The sequence below is a fragment of the Neoarius graeffei genome, chromosome 25 (assembly GCF_027579695.1).
Source record: "Neoarius graeffei isolate fNeoGra1 chromosome 25, fNeoGra1.pri, whole genome shotgun sequence".
Lineage (NCBI taxonomy): Eukaryota > Metazoa > Chordata > Actinopteri > Siluriformes > Ariidae > Neoarius > Neoarius graeffei.
In genome coordinates this window covers 51,852,030-51,878,528 of record NC_083593.1, presented here as the reverse complement: position 1 = coordinate 51,878,528, position 26,499 = coordinate 51,852,030, and the positions used below count along the sequence as shown (strand labels likewise).

The following is a 26,499-nucleotide window of genomic DNA, read 5'->3' as shown; positions in this document are numbered from 1 at the left end:
CCTGAATGCAGTTCAGGCAGGAATGTGGTTGGTGTCTGATGTCAGCTTCTTTATTTGTAGTTATAGTCGACAGTTTAGCAGCGCACAAACTGCACATCGAAATAATCTCACACTCAGTAACACCGTTTCTTTTCTCACCTGTGGGCTGATCAGTAGTCAAAGCCCTGGGACAAGCATAAACTGCAGGTGTAATGATACATGTTGTTGCATCATAGGAAAGACAGTACCTGCCTTCTATTAATTATGCATCCAATGTAATTGCACTGTTTGAACACCGAAGGGCCGAACCTGCACAATTCATAGTTAAAATATAATGAGTGTGCACTAGACCTGATCGTTCTGGAACACCACAATTAAAATACATTGTACATTACAACCCCGATTCCAAAAAAGTTGGGACAAAGTACAAATTGTAAATAAAAACGGAATGCAATGATGTGGAAGTTTCAAAATTCCATATTTAATTCAGAATAGAACATAGATGACATATCAAATGTTTAAACTGAGAAAATGTATCATTTAAAGAGAAAAATTAGGTGATTTTAAATTTCATGACAACAACACATCTCAAAAAAGTTGGGACAAGGCCATGTTTACCACTGTGAGACATCCCCTTTTCTCTTTACAACAGTCTGTAAACGTCTGGGGACTGAGGAGACAAGTTGTTCAAGTTTAGGGATAGGAATGTTAACCCATTCTTGTCTAATGTAGGATTCTAGTTGCTCAACCGTCTTAGGGCTTTGTTGTTGTATCTTCTGTTTTATGATGCGCCAAATGTTTTCTATGGGTGAAAGATCTGGACTGCAGGCTGGCCAGTTCAGTACCCGGACCCTTCTTCTACGCAGCCATGATGCTGTAATTGATGCAGTATGTGGTTTGGCATTGTCATGTTGGAAAATGCAAGGTCTTCCCTGAAAGAGATGTCATCTGGATGGGAGCATATGTTGCTCTAGAACCTGGATATACCTTTCAGCATTGATGGTGTCTTTCCAGATGTGTAAGCTGCCCATGCCACACGCACTAATGCAACCCCATACCATCAGAGATGCAGGCTTCTGAACTGAGCGCTGATAACAACTTGGGTCGTCCTTCTCCTCTTTAGTCCGAATGACACGGTGTCCCTGATTTCCATAAAGAACTTCAAATTTTGATTCGTCTGACCACAGAACAGTTTTCCACTTTGCCACAGTCCATTTTAAATGAGCCTTGGCCCAGAGAAGACGTCTGCGCTTCTGGATCATGTTTAGATACGGCTTCTTCTTTGAACTATAGAGTTTTAGCTGGCAATGGCGGATGGCACGGTGAATTGTGTTCACAGATAATGTTCTCTGGAAATATTCCTAAGCCCATTTTGTGATTTCCAATACAGAAGCATGCCTGTATGTGATGCAGTGCCGTCTAAGGGCCTGAAGATCACGGGCCCCCAGTATGGTTTTCCGGCCTTGACCCTTATGCACAGAGATTCTTCCAGATTCTCTGAATCTTTTGATGATATTATGCACTGTAGATGATGATATGTTCAAACTCTTTGCAATTTTACACTGTCGAACTCCTTTCTGATATTGCTCCACTATTTGTCGGCGCAGAATTAGGGGGATTGGTGATCCTCTTCCCATCTTTACTTCTGAGAGCCGCTGCCACTCCAAGATGCTCTTTTTATACCCAGTCATGTTAATGACCTATTGCCAACTGACCTAATGAGTTGCAATTTGGTCCTCCAGCTGTTCCTTTTTTGTACCTTTAACTTTTCCAGCCTCTTATTGCCCCTGTCCCAACTTTTTTGAGATGTGTTGCTGTCATGAAATTTCAAATGAGCCAATATTTGGCGTGAAATTTCAAAATGTCTCACTTTCGACATTTGATATGTTGTATATGTTCTATTGTGAATACAATATCAGCTTTTGAGATTTGTAAATTATTGCATTCCATTTTTATTTACAATTTGTACTTTGTCCCAACTTTTTTGGAATCGGGGTTGTACATGGTTACACAACTATTATTTTTCATTTCATTTCATTTCATTTGAAAGGGACCATGTGCAATTAAAAAAATGTTGCCATTTGATGCATTGCACCAGAGTTAGCCTTAGGCTAATTTACATCTGCAGTCCCTACTTAATGGCACAGATAAAATCACTCAGCAAGTGTTGACATGAAGAATACAAATAAAAACAATACAGATAAAACATCAACTATCACTCAGCAAGTATTGACAAAAAGAGTACAAAAAAAAAACATAAAACGTCTGAAATGGTGTTCCATTGTGTGATATATTTAACCATTAGCCAGAGCAGGTCATGATATTTTTAACCATATTAACATGCCATTGTTATGTACAATGTATTTTAATTGTGGTGTTCCAGAATGATCAGGTCTAGTGCACACTCATCATATTTTAACTATGAATTGTGCAGGTTGGCCCTTTGGAGCAGCAGCAGAGCTACGTCCGCATACTCTTTGTGGATTACAGTTCAGCTTTTAATACAATAATCCCGGACATCCTTATTAGGAAACTGGACACTCTCGGCCTCCCCCCCTCACATGTGTCTGGTTAAAGGACTTTCTTACTAACCGGCCCCAGACTGTGAGACTTGGCCCCCACTTCTCCTCCACCCGCAACGTTGAGCACCGGCTCTCCACAGGACTGTGTGCTGAGCCCCCTCCTGTAGTGCCTCTACACCCATGACTGTAGTTCGACCCACAACAACAACCTTGTCGTCAAGTTTGCTGACGACACCGCAGTGGTCGGACTCATCTCAAAGGGAGACGAGGCAGCCTACAGAGAGGAGGTCCTGAAGTTGGCAGCCTGGTGTTCAGAAAATAACCTCGCTCTGAACACCAAGAAAACCAAAGAGCTCATTGTTGACTTCAGGAAGCACAGCACCGACCTAGCCCCCCTCTACATCAACAACGTGTATGTGGAGAGGGTTCCACACCTTCCGGTTTCTCGGCGTCCTCATCTCCGCCGACATTTCCTGGTCAGTAAACATCACAGCAATTATTAAGAAGGCTCAGCAGCGGCTACACTTCCTGAGAGTCCTCAGGAAGTACAACCTAAACTCCAACCTGCTGCTGACCTACCGCTCATCCATCGAGAGCCTGCTGACGTACTGCATTACAGTATGGTACGGCAGCTGCACTGCTGTAGACAGGGAGAGGCTCCAGAGGGTAGTTAAGGCAGCACAGAAGATCATTAGCTGCCCTCTCCCCTCCCTGATGGACATTTACACCTCCCGCTGCCTTAGCAGAGCTAAAAACATTATCAAGGACAGCTCCCACCCTAGCTTTGATCTATTCGACCTGTTGCCCTCAGGGAGGCGCTACAGGTGCATCAGGACAAAGACAAACCAATTCAAAAACAGCTTCTTTCCAAAAGCCATAACCGCCCTGAACTTGGATATGCTCTGACTTTATAGTCTATTTATTTTACTATGTGACTCTCCTCGTGCAATAATTTATAATGTGCAGTACTTTATAAGGGACTCTCTCTGTGCAATACTTTTACAATGTGCAGTACCTCACTCCATAATGTGAAACACAACACATTCACCTCACCTCAGGACTGTGCACCTTACACACAACACATACACCTCAGGACTGTGCACCTTACACACACCTCAAGTCTGTGCACCTACCTTACCTTGCAATACTTCATAAATGTGTAATATTTTATTTTATAATGTGAATCTCTCGTGCAATAATTTATAATGTGACTCTCTCTGTGCAATAATTTATATGTGCAATACCTCACTCCATAATGTGTAACACAACATGTACACCTCAGGACTATGCACCTTACCCTTACACACACACCCACCCCCTTTTTTTTTCTCCCCCCCTTCCTCTCTCTCTCTCTCTCTCACTCTACACGCTGTTTGCACTGTTATTGGAGATGCTTTAATCTCATTGTACATGTGTATAGTGACAATAAAGGCATTCTGTTCTATTCTATTCATTGTTGTGTATTATGCCTGACGTCAAGACTCTCGTCTCTGCGAGCCTACCACACAGACTTAATACTTGTGTCATTTTTAGGGCATACCTAACAACCTGTGTTTTCTCCCCCCCCCCCCCCAATCTGTCCCTCTGAGTTACATGTTGGTCCTGGGATCGAGATGCTGGCCTCTTCTGCCCCTCGGACCTGCCTGATCCATCCTGGTGCCCTGTGTCTGGTTGGAGTCTTATCGCATCGCTCCTGTGGAGGACGGTCCCATGAGGACAGTTGAGGGTTACACCTGGAGGACGCTCTGGACTCTTACAGTAATGCTTTTATGACTGAGGACTAAAGTTGACTTGCACACCAGAAGCACATCAAGTACATTACACACGCACCAAATAATCTCACCATGTAGTTATGTTACAGAGCCAGGCAGCGTACTACAGAGGGGAACTGAGAAAGGCAAAACACACACATCTGCAGGGAAATTTCATACATATTTTGCAAGTATTTTACAAGGAAATGATGAGTAATTTATTAGCTGAGAATGCACCAGAAGCCAAAATTCAATTTCAAAATTTATTTTTTGGCTGGGGGGGATGCAGCTTTTATTCAGTTCAGGTTCAGATCGATATTAATGTCTATTAATGTCTCATCTCATCTCATTGTCTGTAGCCGCTTTATCCTGTTCTACAGGGTCGCAGGCAAGCTGGAGCCTATCCCAGCTGACTACGGGCGAAAGGCGGGGTACACCCTGGACAAGTCGCCAGGTCATCACAGGGCTGACACATAGACACAGACAACCATTCACACTCACATTCACACCTACGGCCAACTTAGAGTTGCCGGTTAACCCAACCTGCATGTCTTTGGACTGTGGGGGAAACCGGAGCACCCGGAGGAAACCCATGCAGACACGGGGAGAACATGCAAACTCCACACAGAAAGGCCCTCGTCGGCCACGGGGCTCGAACCCGGACCTTCTTGCTGTGAGGAGACAGCGCTAACCACTACACCACCGTGCTGCCCCCAATATTAATGTGTCACCAGAATTTTTTTTTTAACTTAATCTGTCCAATTAACAGAAAAAATAAAACTCTACTACCTTTCACAACACTTTTCATTTCGACACACCACTGGACTTTGAATTTCTGTGTTTACGAATGCGGAGCTGTAGTAGAACAATCGTAGCACGCAGCTCAATCACGGCAGCAAAATACAGCACATAAACATCCAACTATGTCGCATTTAAGCTCGTCCAAAATGAAGACATTAACCAGAGTAACAAGAGTTGTGTGTGAAGAAAGAACCTTCACAAGAAGCATCACAGCACAGCATTAGGCAAAACTTTTATTAGGCGAAACCTTTCCGGCAAACATGATATTCTTCTCCACCAGAGGCTTTAGTTTTAGAAGAAGAAGAAGCATTTGTCTGTCACATGTACACTCATGCACAGTGAAATTCCTCCTCTGCATTTAACCCATCTGAAGCCGTGAAAACACACACAAGTGAGCAATGAGCGCACACACATTCCCAGAGCAGTGAGCAGCTATGCTACAGCACCCGGGGAGCAGCTGGGGGTTCGGTGCCTTGCTCAAGGGCCATGATACAGAGGGAGGGAAAAGCGCTGTTCATTCACTCACTCGACTCCCCTCGTATTTTCCTCCTGCTGGTCCCGGGAATCGAACCAGCAGACCCCAGGAGAGACCAAGTACTTGCTTATACAGTGGTGCTTGAAAGTTTGTGAACCCTTTAGAATTTTCTATATTTCTGCATAAATATAACCTAAAACATCATCAGATTTTCACACAAGTCCTAAAAGTAGATAAAGAGAACCCAGTTAAACAAATTAGACAAAAAATATTATACATGGTCATTTAGTTATTGAGGAAAATGATCCAATATTACATATCTGTGAGTGGCAAAAGTATGTGAACCTTTGCTTTCAGTATCTGGTGTGACCCCCTTGTGCAGCAATAACTGCAACTAAACGTTTCTGGTAACTGTTGATCAGTCCTGCACACCGGCTTGGAGGAATCTGAGCCCATTCTTCCGTACAGAACAGCTTCAACTCTGGGATGTTGGTGGGTTTCCTCACATGAACTGCTCGCTTCAGGTCCTTCCACAACATTTCCATTGGATTAAGGTCAGGACTTTGACTTGGCCATTCCAAAACATTAACTTTATTCTTCTTTAACCATTCTTTGGTAGAACGACTTGTGTGCTAAGGGTCGTTGTCTTGCTGCATGACCCACCTTCTCTTGAGATTCAGTTCATGGACAGATGTCCTGACAATTTCCTTTAGAATTCGCCGGAATAATTCAGAATTCATTGTTCCATCAATGACAGCAAGCCGTCCTGGCCCAGATGCAGCAAAACGGGCCCAAACCATGATACCACCACCACCATGTTTCACAGATGGGATAAGGTTCTTATGCTGGAATGCAGTGATTTCCTTTCTCCAAACATAACGCTTTTCATTTAAACCAAAAAGTTCCATTTTGGTCTCATCCAGCCACAAAACATTTTTCCAATAGCCTTCTGGCTTGTCCACGTGATCTTTAGCAAACTGCAGACGAGCAGCAATGTTCTTTTTGGAGAGCAGTGGCTTTCTCCTTGCAACCCTGCCATGCACACCATTGTTGTTCCGTGTTCTCCTGATGGTGGACTCATGAACATTAACATTAGCCAATGTGAGAGAGGCCTTCAGTTGCTTAGAAGTTACCCTGGGGTCCTTCGTGACCTCGTCGACTATTACACGCCTTGCTCTTGGAGTGATCTTTGTTGGTCGACCACTCCCAGGGAGGGTAACAATGGTCTTGAATTTCCTCCATTTGTACACAATCTGTCTGACTGTGGATTGGTGGAGTCCAAACTCTTTAGAGATGGTTTTGTAACCTTTTCCAGCCTGATGAGCATCAACAACGCGTTTTCTGAGGACCTCAGAAATCTCCTTTGTTCATGCCATGATACACTTCCACAAACATGTGTTGTGAAGATCAGACTTTGATAGATCCCTGTTCTTTAAATAAAACAGGGTGCCCACTCACACCTGATTGTCATCCCATTGATTGAAAACACCTGACTCTAATTTCACCTTCAAATTAACTGCTAATCCGAGAGGTTCACATACTTTTGCCACTCACAGAAATGTAATATTGGATCATTTTCCTCAATAAATACATAACCAAGTATAATATTTTTGTCTCATTTGTTTTACTGGGTTCTCTTTATCTACTTTTAGGACTTGTGTGAAAATCTGATGATGTTTTAGGTCATATTTATGCAGAAATATAGACAATTCTAAAGGGTTCACAAACTTTCAAGCACCACTGTATCTATAGTCTGAATTAATGCACATAATTAGCTTGTCATACTTTTAAGTTTTGTTAGATAAATTACACATTTAATTGTTGGAGCTTTAGTGAGCCAGGTAATTAATTCATCATTTATCCATTCCCAGACTTAATTCCTGACTTTCCTTTATTTCGCTTCTGTATGGACTGAACTGCATGCATTATTTACGCTCTGATAGGTTTTGATCTGTCTGTACTGAAGGAGGCTGAATGGACAAAGTATGATCTAGGAATGTAGAGCTCTGGTGCCTAAGAGATTCCGTGTCACGGATCGATCTGGGAGCAAACAGTCACCCAGCTGCTCAGAGATGTTTCTGAGTTTATTGAAGGACAAACATGAGTATTTATTCTATCCACATTCACTGGATATGAGCAATCGCACGCTCTGATTGGCTATTCTACTACTAGGATATCAGCTCATATACTGTGAGTAGAGAAAAACAAAAATGGCGGAGCGTGTTGCTGAATCAACCGACAAAATAAAATAAAAACTTTACTCGAAAACAAAACCCCAAATAATAGGTGTCTCCTATAACCCAGTACGAAAAGTATGAACCGGAACGGGACGGTACATTACAATAACGTTACGTTTTCTAAATATTCAGGGGTTTCATACTTAACATCTTGTACTCACACGCATCACTGTCATGTATTCTTTGATTATCCAGTATTATTATATCCCGTCACATTGTATTAACGTTATTGTGGCAGTGGGGGCGTGGTCAAGCGTCAGTCTGTGACTGGAGGGCGGAGTCAGGGAAGGTAAGTGGCAGAATCACTGCACCTGAGGTTGATTAATGTGTTTGTGTGTCTTCCCCAGTGACCGCGCCCTATTTAAGGAAGAGAGCGAGAGCAGAGCGGGCTCTCTCCCCAACCAGACGACTGGAGTGTGTGTGTATATGTGTGTATAGTTAAGGCTGAAAAGCTAAAATAAACGGGTTTTGTGAACTCAGTTCTGGCCTGCCGTCCTTCTGTGCTCCACCCACCCATCCAAACCGCTACAGTTATATTTAATCGAAATTGATCTGAAAGCCCGGAACTCCAATTACGGAATACACCTCGGCGTGACGTCACAAAGAAATCCCGTGTCGCGGAACGAGCGCCATCTCGAGTAAAATGTAGTTTCACACTGATTGTGAACACGTGGGTCATAAAACAGAAGCACAGGTCAAAAAAGATAAGAACTTGAAATGTATACAATGTCAGCTGAAGAAACAAAAAGGTAGAGGTAGAGGCAAGAAATTGTAAAATAGATGAATAAATAGTAGGTAAGTTATATGTTCTGACAATAAAACAACTAAACAATATATTTTGTTTTTCTTCTAACTTTATTTATCATATGTGACGGGACGGGTTCATCTATAAAGGCGGGATGACTAATGTAAGTACCGATTAATAAAATGGTGGACGTGACTGATGTCTCTGTGAAACTGGAACAAAAAAGGTAGGATTATACATTATGTAAATACCACGAGTTGGCCTAGTGGTGAGCGTGTCTGTCTCTCGATCTGGAGATCGCGAGGTCTACTCACGGTCGGGTCATACCAAAGACCATCATAAAAATGGTACCTACTGCCGTCTGGCAAGGCACGCTGCAATACAGATGCGAGTGGGGAGTCAAACTCTTGTGGTTACCAGAGGACACGCCCCCCACTGTAACCCTAGCTATGTAATAGGCGAAAGTGCCGAGGGCTACGGAAACAGAGATCGGCGCCGCCCTATGCGCCACATGGCGTGGGAAGAACTTTGATTGATTTGATACATTATGTAAATAAATATCACAAACATGGTACTGCGGGACAGAACACTTGTTGTACATGGGACGGAACAGCATATAAAAACCTGGAAGGCAAATATAAGAAAATACGTGTCTGTACTGTTCCGTCCCATTCTGTTCCATACTGGGTAATGGGAGATGCACAAAAAATACACACAAAAAAAAGCAACAAAATATGGAATAAAAGTATTTGATGGTAAGAACGTATCTTTTTTTGTTTATTTTTCAATAATTATTATTATTATTATAGCATTTTTCACAAATTGCTCCTGTCATTTCGCCAGTTTGTTTACAAACTGTTTTTTTAATTGAACTTTTATCTCATTTTATTATTTTATTTCTACTATTGTTTAATTCTTATTAATTTTCTTCCCCATTTATTTTATGTAATTTTATTTTTTATTGTTTACTGTTTTGCTTTTACCTCTGTAAAGCACATTGAACTGCCACTGTGTATGAAATGTGCTATATAAATAAACTTGCCTTGCCTTACATTCTATGCAGAAATTATTTTTTATATGTGTTGTATAAAGTTTTTAATTTATTGAATTTGCAAAAAAAAAATTTAAATGTTCTGTTTCTCAAAATCCAGTGAATGTGGAGAGAATAAAACAGTTATTCCACTCAATCTCGTCATACATGGATTATAGACAACTCGGTGCTACGCGCCTCGTCAGCTATCAGCTCATGTACGACTCAATTTAATGGAATAACTTAAATATTCACATTTAAGGATCTGTGGTTGGTAGAAGAGAGCAACTGGACTTGCTTGAAAAGTCTTGAAGACGTTTCGCCTCTCATCCGAAACGCACTTTGGGATGAGTTCCCTTCGACTAGACAGACAGAACTGAGGATGCCTTTCGGATGAGAGGCGAAACGTCTTCAAGACTTTTCAAGCAAGTCCAGTTGCTCTCTTCTACCAACCACAGATTACTATGTACCTGGATGACTGAGTATCTTCACAGACACATTTAAGGATGTGTTCCAGCTATGTACTGTAATTGGATGATGATGATGATGATGTGACTGACGAAGGTAAATTATCTATGTATGAATGAATGAACCCTTTATTGTCACTGTTACCAGTGAAATTGACCATCAACCTGTCCTTACAGAGGGGGAACAGGACAGGAAGACAGGGATAAAAGAAAAAGAAACACAGAAGTAACATGAGGAAAGATGAGGAAAAAAGAACACCCCCCCCACTATGCTCCTATCAGGAGTACAGTGTGGGAGCATTTAAAAACCTCCACACAAGCACACAATAGCACAAGTACACTTTAAAACATGGGACTTGGAGGGGAGGGGGAAGGAGGGGGCAATCAGGGGTGGGGGGGAAGGGGTAAGGGGGTAGGAGGGGAGGGGAGGAGGTAGAGGTAACCCAGCGCAAGCAAGCAGCCGTCCGCTCCTGCAGCCATGCAAGCGGCGCTGGTCACGCACCCGCTTGTCACACTGGGGGTGAAAAACGGCGACCGCAGAAAATTGGGGAAGGAATGCTAAGAATGCAAGAGTGTCTCCCAGCAGTGACCTTCTGGGGGAAATGTTGCCCCAGCAACGTCCTTGATCAAGGCCGGTGCTGTTCAGGGAGCCGAATGTCGATAAGATAGAGATTGTTTGGTCTTTCGAACAGACGCAGTCTTTACACGTCCACACCACTCGTCCATATCTGTCCATTTCGTCCATTCTGTTCAATTCAATTCCATTTGGTCTCCGAAATACGTATTCCTTGCAAAGCTGAAAGCTGCTCCGAGATGATAACCATTTTGTGGTTAAAGTTCTGAATGTCCACAGTCTGCGTGCCGACAGCTTTGCCCACCACTCCAATCATATCGGGCAGCTTTGTGGGGCTTTGAACAGCTGTCACCGTTGTCTGATTTCCTCGATATACCAGGGCAATACCTAATCCAATCAGCAAAAGTCCTGTAATCATGGTTCCGAATAGGTAGATATCTTCAATGTCCTCCACAGATGTTCCGGCAGGACAGGTGGGTTCCCCCGAACCCAGAAACTGTGTCAATTCCGTTAGGAGACCAGTTTATCAAATCCATGCTTTTTTAGTTTAGAAATTCAATGCGGAAAGAGTCTCTCAAAAAAAAAAAGGATAGGCAGACGAGACGAAACAAAGATCACAAGCAGGAAAAAAAAGGAGAGGAGAGGAGAGCAGAGATGCGACCGCCTTCCGTGAGAGCACGGAGAGAAAAAAAAATGACAGAGTAACGAAAATGGTGAGATGTAATGATGAAGCATTACATCACTGGTTTAGACTACACTAGTGTATGAGAGAAGAGAGACATTATGTACCATTCCATCACCTGTCAGGATCATAATCTTATGAAAAGTAGACAGACATTACTGGTCAACATATCCTTCAATAAGCAGAGAGTAGAATGTGCAAGCGAAGCTAAATCTCAAGGATGTAACTAAACAAAACACATCACAATCAGAACAGCCTGCTCCAGTTTCAAGCAAGCCAAACATATCCGGGTCCGTCTCAGAAACTGCTCTCTCATTTGGGACATTATGGTCAAAAAATACATTTTCTAATTTTACTATTTTTTTTTGCATTTACCTAACACTCCATGTTTCTTTTGTCATGTTTTTGATTGATTGATTGATTGATTGATTACTTTATTCTGAACAATAAAGAAGATATAAAAATAAAAATTTAAATAAAAAATACAATAATCAAAACATCATCATAAACAAACAGAATAGCGTAGCCACAAGGCAATAACATAACAATGTTCAGAAAGGATTAGGAAGAAGTAATAACTTATCCAATCCTAACCCTCTATACCACCGCTAATCAAATGTCACTTTCCACTATAATAAACTATATATACAAAAGAAAACAAAAGCAATAAACAAAAAAGAAAACATACCAACATACCGACATGGTATAATATCGACCAAATCAAATCATATATACAGATACTTATGCATATAGACACACATACAATACATATATACAGTACATACATATACACATACCTATAACTATGCACTAAATACAAGATGACCAGTCACAGACTTACTCTCAATTTCATCATCACCTACAGTGGTGCTTGAAAGTTTGTGAACCCTTTAGAATTTTCTATATTTCTGCATAAATATGACCTAAAACATCATCAGATTTTCACACAAGTCCTAAAAGTAGATAAAGAGAACCCAGTTAAACAAATGAGACAAAAATATTATACTTGGTCATTTATTTATTGAGGAAAATGATCCAATATTACATATCTGTGAGTGGCAAAAGTATGTGAACCTCTAGGATTAGCAGTTAATTTGAAGGTGAAATTAGAGTCAGGTGTTTTCAATCAATGGGATGACAATCAGGTGTGAGTGGGCACCCTGTTTTATTTAAAGAACAGGGATCTATCAAAGTCTGATCTTCACAACACATGTTTATGGAAGTGTATCATGGAATGAACAAAGGAGATTTCTGAGGACCTCAGAAAAAACGTTGTTGATGCTCATCAGGCTGGAAAAGGTTACTAAACCATCTCTAAAGAGTTTGGACTCCACCAATCCACAGTCAGACAGATTGTGTACAAATGGAGGAAATTCAAGACCATTGTTACCCTCCCCAGGAGTGGTCGACCAACAAAGATCACTCCAAGAGCAAGGCGTGTAATAGTCAGTGAGGTCACAAAGGACCCCAGGGTAACTTCTAAGCAACTGAAGGCCTCTCTCACACTGGCTAATGTTAATGTTCATGAGTCCACCATCAGGAGAACACTGAACAACAATGGTGTGCATGGCAGGGTTGCAAGGAGAAAGCCACTACTCACCAAAAAGAACATTGCTGCTCGTCTGCAGTTTGCTAAAGATCACGTGGACAAGCCAGAAGGCTATTGGAAAAATGTTTTGTGGACGGATAAGACCAAAATAGAACTTTTTGGTTTAAATGAGAAACGTTATGTTTGGAGAAAGGAAAACACTGCATTCCAGCATAAGAACCTTATCCCATCTGTGAAACATGGTGGTGGTAGTTTCATGGTTTGGGCCTGTTTTGCTGCATCTGGGCCAGGACGGCTTGCCATCATTGATGGAACAATGAATTCTGAATTATACCAGTGAATTCTAAAGGAAATTGTCAGGACATCTGTCCATGAATTGAATCTCAAGAGAAGGTGGGTCATGCAGCAAGACAACGACCCTAAGCACACAAGCTGTTCTACCAAAAAATGGTTAAAGAATAATAAAGTTAATGTTTTGGAATGGCCAAATCAAAGTCCTGACCTTAATCCAATGGAAATGTTGTGGAAGGACCTGAAGCGAGCAGTTCATGTGAGGAAACCCACCAACATCCCAGAGTTGAAGCTGTTCTGTACGGAAGAATGGGCTAAGATTCCTCCAAGCCGGTGTGCAGGACTGATCAACAGTTACCGCAAACGTTTAGTTGCAGTTATTGCTGCACAAGGGGGTCACACCAGATACTGAAAGCAAAGGTTCACATACTTTTGCCACTCACAGATATGTAATATTGGATCATTTACCTCAATAAATAAATGAGCAAGTATAATATTTTTGTCTCATTTGTTTAACTGTTCTCTTTATCTTGTTCTCTTTATCTACTTTTAGGACTTGTGTGAAAATCTGGTGATGTTTTAGGTCATATTTCTGTAGAAATATAGAAAATTCTAAAGGGTTCACAAACTTTCAAGCACCACTGTATATAGTCTGCCTGTCCTCATTCTCATATATTTTTATTAACATGTTTTTATATAATTTTTTAAACAGTTTTATGTTGGTGCTATTTTTGAGTTCATTTTCCAGACCATTCCACAATTTCACCCCACAGACTGTTATGCACATACTTTACATAGTTGTTCTAACATTTACTCTCTTAAAATTCATTTCCCCTCTCAGGTTATACCCACCCTGCCTTTCCATAAACGTATTTTGTACCTCACCCGGAAGAAGGTTATGTCTTGCTTTATACATAATTTGTGCAGTCTTGTGTTTAACCAGATCAGTGAATTTCAGAGTGTGTGCTTTTACGAATAATGCGTTTGTATGCTCAAGATATCCCGTATTATTGACGATTCTTATTGCTCTTTTTTGTAATGTGCATAACGGCTGCAGGTTAGATTTGTAGGTATTACCCCATATCTCCGCACAGTAGCTCAGATATGGAAGTATGAGTGCATTATACAGAGTATGTAGTGATTTATAGTCCAGAATGTGTCTTGATTTCCCCAAAATTGCAGTAATCTTTGCTATTTTTGCTTTAACATGATTAATATGCGGTTTCCAGCAGACTTTATGATCAACAATCACACCCAGAAATTTTATTTCATAAACTCTTTCTATGGTTATGTTGTCAATTTTCAATTCAACTTGAGGGTTCGACTTATATTTTCCAAATAACATAATCTTTGTTTTACTCAAATTCAATGACAATTTGTTTACGTTAAACCACCTTTTTAATTTATTCATTTTGGTTGTGATTGTTTCCATAAGCTGCTGTGCATTGTCCCCGGCGCAAAAGATGTTTGTATCATCAGCAAATAAAATGCATTTCATTATACTTGATACATTACATAAATCATTAATGTACAATATAAACAGTTTAGGACCTAAGACAGACCCTTGCGGTACTCCACATGTTATGGGCAAATAATCAGATGTGTGATCTCCAATTTTTACAAATTGTTGCCTGTTACTTAAGTAGCTCCTCACCCAGTCCAAACCAACCCCTCTGATACCATACCTCTCTAATTTTTTGAATAGAATGTCGTGATTTATTGTATCAAATGCTTTCTTTAGATCTATGAAAATTCCCATAACATGTTTTTTATTGTCTATACCATTTGTGATTTTCTCGATAAGTTCCATTAATGCCAGGGTTGTTGATCTGTCTTTCCGGAATCCGTATTGACTGTCAGCTAAAAGTTTATATTTTTCAATGAAGTTGCCTAGTTTTGCTGTGAACAGTTTTTCGAGGATCTTGGAGAACTGAGAGAGTAAAGAAACTTGTGAAAAGTAAAGTAATTTGTAAAGTAATTTGTAGAGTAAAGTAATTTGTGTAATGGTGTCTATCTCCACATTTATATAAAGGTATAACTTTAGCTATTTTCATGTTGTTTGGAAATTCACCAGATTGAAAAGACATATTACATATGTGAGTAAATGGTTCTGCAATTTCTTCAATAACTTTTTTTATTAAACTCATATCAATATCATTCCAGTCAGTGGAGGTTTTACTTTCACTTCTCCTTACAATGTCTATGACCTCTTTTATGCCAACTGCACCAAGGAATATAGATTTAGGATTTCTCTCCCATCGAGCAGCCTCCGCCCCTCCAGGTGTGTCTGTATCTTGAATCTTTTCTGCCAAATCTGATCCCACATTTACAAAGAATCTATTAAAACCATTTACCACTTCCTCCATATTATTTATTGATCTGTCATTCTCAATATAATGATCAGGGTAGCTTGTGTTTTTGTTTTTAGCTCTATTCCTAATAATACTATTCAGTACATTCCATAGCCCCTTCATATTATTTTTATTACTATCTAATAATTTATTATAATATTCCTTCTTACATGTCCTCATAATGCTGGTTAATTTATTCTTGTATTTTTTATATTTAATTTCTGCCTCCAAAGTTCTTTTTTTTATGAATTGTCTATACAGCGTGTTCTTTTTTTTACAGGCATTTTTTAATCCTTTGGTGATCCATGGACCATTTGCGTGTTTTTGTCCATCATTGTATTTCCTTACAGGACAGATTTTATCATATAGTGTTTTAAAGATATTTAGGAATCCACTGTATGCTTTGTCAATATCTTCTTCCTCATATATGACTCCAGTTCTGTTTAAGTAATTTACTCTTAAGTATCCTTGTGTTTTCTTCGGTTCTTATCCGTTTGTATTTCAGCTGATTCATATCCTTAGGTTTCCAGTAATTACAGTGATAGACAATAAATACAGGCAAATGGTCACTGATGTCGTTATATAAAAGCCCACTTTCTGTATTATTTTCCATACTGTTTGTAAATATATTATCTATTAATGTGACACAATGAGAAGTAATTCTACTAGGTTTGGTGATTTGGGGGTATAAACCCATACTGTACATTGTATTTATGAAATCTTCTGTCATTTTATGCTTTTTTGGATTTAACAGATCAATATTATAATCCCCACAGATAAACACAGTCTTCTGCACCGAGTTAGAAAACATGTTTTCCATCCAGTTTTCAAATATATCGATACTTGATGCTGGAGTTCTGTACAAACAGCTCACAATTATACTTTTTACTTTTTCCATACAAATTTCCACTGTGATACAGTCCACCAGATTATCAACAGCTGCCGTCATACTCTCCACCACCTTATACTTCAGTCCTTTGTCCACATATATTGCCACACCTCCTCCTCTCTTTTTCACTCTGCTTATATGATTTAGATCATAACCCTCCATCTCAAAGTCCACATCTCTGTCAGTGCTGATCCATGTCTCTGAAATTGCTATGATGTTGAATGGGTTCTTAAACTGTTTCAAATATTCTTTAATACTGTGGAAGTTGGCATATACACTGAGTGCAGAATTATTAGGCAAGTGAGTATTTTGACCACAACATCCTTTTAATGCATGTTGTCCCACTCCAAGCTGTTTAGGCTTGAAAGCCTACTACCAATTAAGTATATCAGGTGCTGTGCATCTGTGTAATGAGAGGGGGTGTGGTCTAATGACATCAACACCCTATATCAGGTGTGCATAATTATTAGGCAACCTCTTTTCCTCTGGCAAAATGGGTCAGAAGAGAGATCTGACAGACTTTGAAAAGTATAAAATTGTGAGATGTCTTGCAGACAGATGCAGCACTCTTGAAATTGCGAAGATGTTGAAACGTGATCACCGAACAATCAAGCGTTTCATTGCAAATAGTCAACAGGGTCGAAAGAAGCGTGTGGGGAAAAAAAAGGCGCAAAATAACTGCACATGATCTGCGGAAAATCAAGCGTGAAGCTAACAAGCAGCCATTAGCATCCAGTTCTGCCATATTCCAGAGTTGCAACATTCCTGGAGTGTCAAAGAGTACAAGGTGTGCAATACTGAGGGACATGGCCAAGGTAAGGAAGGCTGAAAAACGACCACCACTGAGTAAAGCACACAAGATAAAACGTCAAGACTGGGCCAAGAAATATCTTAAGACTGATTTTTCTAGGGTGCTGTGGTCTGATGAGATGAGAGTGACTCTTGATGGGCCAGATGGATGGGCCTGTGGCTGGATCAGTAATGGGCACAGAGCTCCACTCTGACTCGGACGCCAGCAAGGTGGAGGTGGAGTACTGCTATGGGCTGGTATCATCAAAGACGAGCTTGTTGGACCTTTTCGAGTTGGGGATGGACTCGAACTCAACTCCCAGACCTACTGCCAGTTCCTGGAAGAAACCTTCAAGCAGTGGTATAGGAAAAAGTCAGCATCTTTCAAGAAGAACATGATTTTCATGCAGGATAACGCTCCATCTCATGCGTCCAAATACTCCACTGCGTGGCTAGCCAGTAAAGGTCTGAAAAGTGAAAAAATAATGACATGGCCCCCTTGTTCACCTGACCTAAACCCCATAGAGAACCTGTGGTCCATTATAAAACGTGAGGTCTACAAAGAGGGAAAACAGTACACCTCTCTGAACAGCGTCTGGGAGGCCGTGGTTGCTGCTGCACACAATGTTGGTCGTGAACAGATAAAGAAATTGACAGAATCTATGGATGGAAGGCTTTTGAGCGTCCTCATGAAGAAGGGTGGCTATATTGGTCACTGATTTGTTTTTGTTTTGTGTTTGAATGTCAGATATGTTTATTTGCAAATCTGGAGTTGTCATATCCGTGTACCTGGTGAAAATAAATAAGTAAAATGGCTACATATTTGGTTTTTATTAAGTTGCCTAATAATTCTGCACAGTGAAAGTTACCTGAACACATACAAATTCTCCTAAAATGGCCAAAACTAAAAACACCCCACTCTAACTTCCATACATATTCAGCTTTGATATTTATGAGTCTTTTTGTTTGATTGAGAACATAGTTGTTGTTCAATAATAAAACTAATCCTCAAAAATACAACTGGCCTAATAATTCTGCACTCCGTGTAGGCTTCTGCTATTGAAGTGGATGATTGATATGCTTTGATTGGAAAGTTGCGTTGTAGTGCTCATCTGTGTAATAACTGCAGCTGTTTTCGATATCATTGAGTAAATTGTTATCCGGATCAATATCATGTTCTATGTCCTGTATTTTATGTTCTGTATATACAAAGTTTTCTAGTCCTAATGTGTGTTTATTATCAGGAGTTGTCATGGCTGTAGTTTAAGGATACCTTGTTGTTGTACGTTTCGTTAATATTTGCTCAGCTCCTCCAGCTCCCGGATGACTAGTACTTTGGCTTGTTCTGGTGTTCCATTTAACTTGATGCATATTTTGCAGTTTGAAGTCCATGTTGATTGTATTTTCTTCTGTTTTCTGAGTAAACGGGCCATTCTGGCAATGTCTGCATTTTTCTTTGTCAGGTGCTCATTGATGTAAACGTCTGATCCCTTCAGCCGTCTTCCCTGTTTCAGCAGTTCGTTTTTGTGTTTTCTATTTGTAAACCGAACTATTATTGCCGGTTTTGTCTTCTCGTTTCTCCTTGGGAGCGGGTGACAGGCCTCGATGTTCTCCCTGTCTAACTCAACTCCCTTTGAGCGGAGAAACGCCGCCACCTGTTGCTCCACCGATGGCGCGTCCTCCTCGCTCGGCTCCTCTCCGTTCCGCATCGTCACTGCCCGTGCATGTGAACGAGGTTTCACTTCCAAGCCGGTGATTATGATGTCGTTCATTCTGGTATATTGCTCCAGATCGGCCACCCGGTTCTCCAGCAAGTTAATCCGCTTGTCCTTCTCGGTGATTTGTAGCCTCAAGGCTTTAACTTCCTCCACCAGGCTCATGACGGTTTTCTGCTGTTGTCTAACAGCAGAAACCTCCTGCGTCAACATGTCGAGCGATCTTTTAATATCGTCGACCTCCTCAACCTGTGCTGTATTCTTTTTTGGTGGCATGTCGCGACGCGAGGAATGAAGTGCAGGAAGAACAAGCGGGGCGGCAGCAGCGCGGCAGGAAAATCTGAGGCTTCAGCCGCGGCCCGGGCCCGATCTCAGCCCGCTCTCAGCGTGTTCCCCCGCAGCCTCTCAGCCCGCTCTCGCTCTCAGCGTGTTCTCGCGCAGCCTCTCAGCCCGCTCTCGCTCTCAGCGTGTTCCCGCGCAGCCTCTCAGCCCGCTCTCGCTCTCAGCGTGTTCCCGCGCAGCCTCTCAGCCCGCTCTCGCTCTCAGCGTGTTCCCGCGCAGCCTCTCAGCCCGCTCTCGCTCTCAGCGTGTTCCCGCGCAGCCTCTCAGCCCGCTCTCGCTCTCAGCCCGCTCTCGCTCTCAGCGTGTTCCCGCGCAGCCTCTCAGCCCGCTCTCGCTCTCAGCGTGTTCTCGCGCAGCCTCTCAGCCCGCTCTCGCTCTCAGCGTGTTCCCGCGCAGCCTCTCAGCCCGCTCTCGCTCTCAGCGTGTTCCCGCGCAGCCTCTCAGCCCGCTCTCGCTCTCAGCGTGTTCCCGCGCAGCCTCTCAGCCCGCTCTCGCTCTCAGCGTGTTCCCGCGCAGCCTCTCAGCCCGCTCTCGCTCTCAGCGTGTTCCCGCGCAGCCTCTCAGCCCGCTCTCGCTCTCAGCGTGTTCCCGCGCAGCCTCTCAGCCCGCTCTCGCTCTCAGCGTGTTCCCGCGCAGCCTCTCAGCGTGTTCCCGCGCAGCCTCTCAGCGTGTTCCCGCGCAGCCTCTCAGCCCGCTCTCGCTCTCAGCGTGTTCCCGCGCAGCCTCTCAGCCCGCTCTCGCTCTCAGCGTGTTCCCGAGCAGCCTCTCAGCCCGCTCTCGCTCTCAGCGTGTTCCCGCGCAGCCTCTCAGCCCGCTCTCGCTCTCAGCGTGTTCCCGCGCAGCCTCTCAGCCCGCTCTCGCTCTCAGCGTGTTCCCGCGCAGCCTCTCAGCCCGCTCTCGCTCTCAGCGTGTTCCCGCGCAGCCTCTCAGCCCGCTCTCGCTCTCAGCGTGTTCTCGCGCAGCCTCTCAGCCCGCTCTCGCTCTCAGCGTGTTCCCGCGCAGACTCTCAGCCCGCTCTCGCTCTCAGCGTGTTCCCGCGCAGCCTCTCAGCCCGCTCTCGCTCTCAGCGTGTTCCCGCGCAGCCTCTCAGCCCGCTCTCGCTCTCAGCGTGTTCCTGCGCAGCCTCTCAGCCCGCTCTCGCTCTCAGCGTGTTCCCGAGCAGCCTCTCAGCCCGCTCTCGCTCTCAGAGTGTTCTCGCGCAGCCTCTCAGACCGCTCTCGCTCTCAGCGTGTTCTCGCGCAGCCTCTCAGCCCGCTCTCACTCTCAGCGTGTTCCCGCGCAGCCTCTTAACCCGCTCTTGCTCTCAGCGTGTTCCCACGCAGCCTCTCAGCGTGTTCCCGCGCAGCCTCTCAGCGTGTTCTCGCGCAGCCTCTCAGCGTGTTCTCGCGCAGCCTCTCAGCCCGCTCTCGCTCTCAGCGTGTTCTCGCGCAGCCTCTCAGCCCGCTCTCACTCTCAGCGTGTTCCCGCGCAGCCTCTTAACCTGCTCTTGCTCTCAGCGTGTTCGCACGCAGCCTCTCAGCGTGTTCCCGCGCAGCCTCTCAGCGTGTTCTCGCGCAGCCTCTCAGCGTGTTCTCGCGCAGCCTCTCAGCCCGCTCTCGCTCTCAGCGTGTTCCTGCGCAGCCTCTCAGCCCGCTCTCGCTCTCAGCGTGTTCCCGAGCAGCCTCTCAGCCCGCTCTCGCTCTCAGCGTGTTCCCGCGCAGCCTCTCAGCCCGCTCTCGCTCTCAGCGTGTTCCCGCGCAGCCTCTCAGCCCGCTCTCGCTCTCAGCGTGTTCCCGCGCAGCCTCTCAGCCCGCTCTCGCTCTCAGAGTGTTCTCGCGCAGCCTCTCAGCCCGCTCTCGCTCTCAGCGTGTTCCCGCGAAGCCTCTCTGGCCGCTCTCGCTCTCAGCGTGTTCCCGCGCAGCCTCTTAACCCGCTCTTGCTCTCAGCGTGTTCCCACGCAGCCTCTCAGCGTGTTCCCGCGCAGCCTCTCAGCGTGTTCTCGCGCAGCCTCTCAGCCCGCTCTCGCTCTCAGCGTGTTCTCGCGCAGCCTCTCAGCCCGCTCTCACTCTCAGCGTGTTCCCGCGCAGCCTCTTAACCCGCTCTTGCTCTCAGCGTGTTCCCACGCAGCCTCTCAGCGTGTTCCCGCGCAGCCTCTCAGCGTGTTCTCGCGCAGCCTCTCAGCGTGTTCTCGCGCAGCCTCTCAGCCCGCTCTCGCTCTCAGCGTGTTCCCGCGCAGCCTCTCAGCCCGCTCTCGCTCTCAGCGTGTTCCCGCGCAGCCTCTCAGCCCGCTCTCGCTCTCAGCGTGTTCCCGAGCAGCCTCTCAGCCCGCTCTCGCTCTCAGCGTGTTCCCGCGCAGCCTCTCAGCCCGCTCTCGCTCTCAGCGTGTTCCCGCGCAGCCTCTCAGCCCGCTCTCGCTCTCAGCGTGTTCCCGCGCAGCCTCTCAGCCCGCTCTCGCTCTCAGCCCGCTCTCGCTCTCAGCGTGTTCCCGCGCAGCCTCTCAGCCCGCTCTCGCTCTCAGCGTGTTCCCGCGCAGCCTCTCAGCCAGCTCTCGCTCTCAGCGTGTTCCCACGCAGCCTCTCAGCCCGCTCTCGCTCTCAGCGTGTTCCCGCGCAGCCTCTCAGCGTGTTCCCGCGCAGCCTCTCAGCCCGCTCTCGCTCTCAGCGTGTTCTCGCGCAGCCTATCAGCCCGCTTTCGCTCTCAGCGTGTTCCCGCGCAGCCTCTCAGCCCGCTCTCGCTCTCAGCGTGTTCCCGCGCAGCCTCTCAGCCCGCTCTCGCTCTCAGCGTGTTCTCGCGCAGCCTCTCAGCCCGCTCTCGCTCTCAGCGTGTTCCCGCGCAGCCTCTCAGCCCGCTCTCGCTCTCAGCGTGTTCCCGCGCAGCCTCTCAGCCCGCTCTCGCTCTCAGCGTGTTCCCGCGCAGCCTCTCAGCCCGCTCTCGCTCTCAGCGTGTTCCCGCGCAGCCTCTCAGCGTGTTCCCGCGCAGCCTCTCAGCGTGTTCCCGCGCAGCCTCTCAGCCCGCTCTCGCTCTCAGCGTGTTCCCGCGCAGCCTCTCAGCCCGCTCTCGCTCTCAGCGTGTTCCCGAGCAGCCTCTCAGCCCGCTCTCGCTCTCAGCGTGTTCCCGCGCAGCCTCTCAGCCCGCTCTCGCTCTCAGCGTGTTCCCGCGCAGCCTCTCAGCCCGCTCTCGCTCTCAGCGTGTTCCCGCGCAGCCTCTCAGCCCGCTCTCGCTCTCAGCGTGTTCCCGCGCAGCCTCTCAGCCCGCTCTCGCTCTCAGCGTGTTCTCGCGCAGCCTCTCAGCCCGCTCTCGCTCTCAGCGTGTTCCCGCGCAGACTCTCAGCCCGCTCTCGCTCTCAGCGTGTTCCCGCGCAGCCTCTCAGCCCGCTCTCGCTCTCAGCGTGTTCCCGCGCAGCCTCTCAGCCCGCTCTCGCTCTCAGCGTGTTCCTGCGCAGCCTCTCAGCCCGCTCTCGCTCTCAGCGTGTTCCCGAGCAGCCTCTCAGCCCGCTCTCGCTCTCAGAGTGTTCTCGCGCAGCCTCTCAGACCGCTCTCGCTCTCAGCGTGTTCTCGCGCAGCCTCTCAGCCCGCTCTCACTCTCAGCGTGTTCCCGCGCAGCCTCTTAACCCGCTCTTGCTCTCAGCGTGTTCCCACGCAGCCTCTCAGCGTGTTCCCGCGCAGCCTCTCAGCGTGTTCTCGCGCAGCCTCTCAGCGTGTTCTCGCGCAGCCTCTCAGCCCGCTCTCGCTCTCAGCGTGTTCTCGCGCAGCCTCTCAGCCCGCTCTCACTCTCAGCGTGTTCCCGCGCAGCCTCTTAACCTGCTCTTGCTCTCAGCGTGTTCGCACGCAGCCTCTCAGCGTGTTCCCGCGCAGCCTCTCAGCGTGTTCTCGCGCAGCCTCTCAGCGTGTTCTCGCGCAGCCTCTCAGCCCGCTCTCGCTCTCAGCGTGTTCCTGCGCAGCCTCTCAGCCCGCTCTCGCTCTCAGCGTGTTCCCGAGCAGCCTCTCAGCCCGCTCTCGCTCTCAGCGTGTTCCCGCGCAGCCTCTCAGCCCGCTCTCGCTCTCAGCGTGTTCCCGCGCAGCCTCTCAGCCCGCTCTCGCTCTCAGCGTGTTCCCGCGCAGCCTCTCAGCCCGCTCTCGCTCTCAGAGTGTTCTCGCGCAGCCTCTCAGCCCGCTCTCGCTCTCAGCGTGTTCCCGCGAAGCCTCTCTGGCCGCTCTCGCTCTCAGCGTGTTCCCGCGCAGCCTCTTAACCCGCTCTTGCTCTCAGCGTGTTCCCACGCAGCCTCTCAGCGTGTTCCCGCGCAGCCTCTCAGCGTGTTCTCGCGCAGCCTCTCAGCCCGCTCTCGCTCTCAGCGTGTTCTCGCGCAGCCTCTCAGCCCGCTCTCACTCTCAGCGTGTTCCCGCGCAGCCTCTTAACCCGCTCTTGCTCTCAGCGTGTTCCCACGCAGCCTCTCAGCGTGTTCCCGCGCAGCCTCTCAGCGTGTTCTCGCGCAGCCTCTCAGCGTGTTCTCGCGCAGCCTCTCAGCCCGCTCTCGCTCTCAGCGTGTTCCCGCGCAGCCTCTCAGCCCGCTCTCGCTCTCAGCGTGTTCCCGCGCAGCCTCTCAGCCCGCTCTCGCTCTCAGCGTGTTCCCGAGCAGCCTCTCAGCCCGCTCTCGCTCTCAGCGTGTTCCCGCGCAGCCTCTCAGCCCGCTCTCGCTCTCAGCGTGTTCCCGCGCAGCCTCTCAGCCCGCTCTCGCTCTCAGCGTGTTCCCGCGCAGCCTCTCAGCCCGCTCTCGCTCTCAGCCCGCTCTCGCTCTCAGCGTGTTCCCGCGCAGCCTCTCAGCCCGCTCTCGCTCTCAGCGTGTTCCCGCGCAGCCTCTCAGCCAGCTCTCGCTCTCAGCGTGTTCCCACGCAGCCTCTCAGCCCGCTCTCGCTCTCAGCGTGTTCCCGCGCAGCCTCTCAGCGTGTTCCCGCGCAGCCTCTCAGCCCGCTCTCGCTCTCAGCGTGTTCTCGCGCAGCCTATCAGCCCGCTTTCGCTCTCAGCGTGTTCCCGCGCAGCCTCTCAGCCCGCTCTCGCTCTCAGCGTGTTCCCGCGCAGCCTCTCAGCCCGCTCTCGCTCTCAGCGTGTTCTCGCGCAGCCTCTCAGCCCGCTCTCGCTCTCAGCGTGTTCTCGCGCAGCCTCTCAGCCCGCTCTCGCTCTCAGCGTGTTCTCGCGCAGCCTCTCAGCCCGCTCTCGCTCTCAGCGTGTTCCCGCGCAGCCTCTCAGCCCGCTCTCGCTCTCAGCGTGTTCTCGCGCAGCCTCTCAGCCCGCTCTCGCTCTCAGCGTGTTCTCGCGCAGCCTCTCAGCCTGCTCTCGCTCTCAGCGTGTTCCCGCGCAGCCTCTCAGCCCGCTCTCGCTCTCAGCGTGTTCTCGCGCAGCCTCTCAGCCTGCTCTCGCTCTCAGCGTGTTCCCGCGCAGCCTCTCAGCCTGCTCTCATTCATAAGAATGAGATTATATTCTCATGTTTCATAAGAATAAAGATAGTATCTTGCTTTATCTGGCCTCCACTGGGGAAAATTATTTTGTTTACAATTCAAATGCTTTTGTAAAATTGATTTCCATATAAATAATAATAATAATAATAATTTAACTACTTATATTGCGCCTGTTACATAAAAAATGCTCAAAGGCGCATTACAATATCGAAAAATTGTCAAGTATGAAAGTCTAATTACATTCTATGAATATTTATAAATCTTACATTCTTAGTGAACAATACCTAACTGATAATAAATTACAAAATCATCACTATATTTGATAATAAAACACAAAATAACTCATTATAATTTAAAAACCTAAATGAAGACAAAAGCTCTATAATATTCTATCGCTTAGCAGTTATACGCCTCTTTAAATAGATGGGTTTTCAGGAGGCGTTTAAATGTATTTAAATTGTCTGTAGCTCTTATTTCTGTTGGAAGAGTGTTCCAAAGTTTTGGTGCCGCAATTATAAATGTGCGGTCACCTAGAGTTTTCAGACTTTTAAAACTAGGTTGCTTTAACAGAAGCGTATCTGAAGTAGATCTCAAATTAGATCTAGTAATTGTCTTAAATTCTATAAGTTCAGATAAATACAAAGGAGAAAGACCATTCACAATTTTGTAAACTAGTAGTAAAATCTTAAACTGGATGCGATAACTAATCGGAAGCCAGTGAAGTCTAAATAAAAAAGGAGTAATGTGATCATAGCGGCTAATTTTCCGGATGACACGAGCGGCGGCATTTTGAACCCGCTGGAGCTTTTGCAGTTGGTTACTAGGCAACCCATAAAGTAGGCTATTACAAAAATCTAGTCTACTAGTGACAAAAGCATTAACTAATATCTGTGTTGAGTCATAATCTAAGTATTTTCTTATCCTTCTTATATTGTAAAGATAAAAAAAATGCCGATTTACAGATATTGTTAATGTGAGTATCCATCTTAAACTGACCGTCAAACCAGCAGCCCAGGTTTTTCACTTTGTTAGACGGTGTAGTAGTACACTCCCCAACCTGCAAGGAGTCTATACTGACTTTGGCGAGTTGTTGTCTGGTGCCAATGATGATGAACTCAGTCTTGTCATCGTTTAACTTTAATCTGTCTTGAAGCATCCATTTCCTGATGTCTGAAATGCAGTTTTGCATAGCCTTTACTGCTATAGCTTTACTAGCCGGTACCTCTCAACCTCCTGCACAAGCTCAGGCTCCTTCCCCCCCAGCGAAGTGACATTCCATGTCCCAACAGCCAGCCGCTGTGTCCGGGGATCAGGTCGTCGAGGCCCCTGCCTTCGACTGCCACCCAATCCACACTGCACCAAACCCCTACTGCTACCTCTGTGGGTGGTGAACCCACAGGAGGTCGGGCCCATGTCACCTCTTCGGGCTGAGCCCGGCCGGGCCCCATGGGCAAAGGCCCGGCCACCAAGCGCTCGCATACGAGCCCCAACCCCGGGCCTGGCTCCAGGGTGGGGCCCCGGCTGCGTCCTACCGGGCGACGTCACGGTCCTGGATTTTTTCTCCATAGGGGTTTTTTGGTGAACTGCTCTTGGTCTGGCCTGTCACCTAGGACCTGTCTGCCTTGGGAAACCCTAACAGGGGCATAATGCCCCCGACAACATAGCTCCTAGGATCATTCAAGCACACAAACCCCTCCACCACAATAAGGTGGCAGTTCTAGGAGGGGATTCTACACATGCAAACTGTTAATGTGTGTCCTTCCCCGCACACAAATAACACGCTACGGTAAAAAATAGACCACAACTCATTTTATAGCTCAGAAATTCATACAAGACCAGCTACCATCGTAACATATTCTGTAAGAAACATATTCTATACCTAACTTTCAGCTTTCGCTT

General features: G+C 46.3%; 1 protein-coding gene across 1 annotated transcript in view; it reads right to left on the bottom strand.

Annotated features, from left to right (window-relative positions):
• slc2a11l (solute carrier family 2 member 11, like) overlaps positions 1-26,499 on the bottom strand; it is a 57,272-nt gene that overhangs the window by 16,631 nt on the left and 14,142 nt on the right. The gene's annotated exons all lie outside the window — the stretch shown is intronic.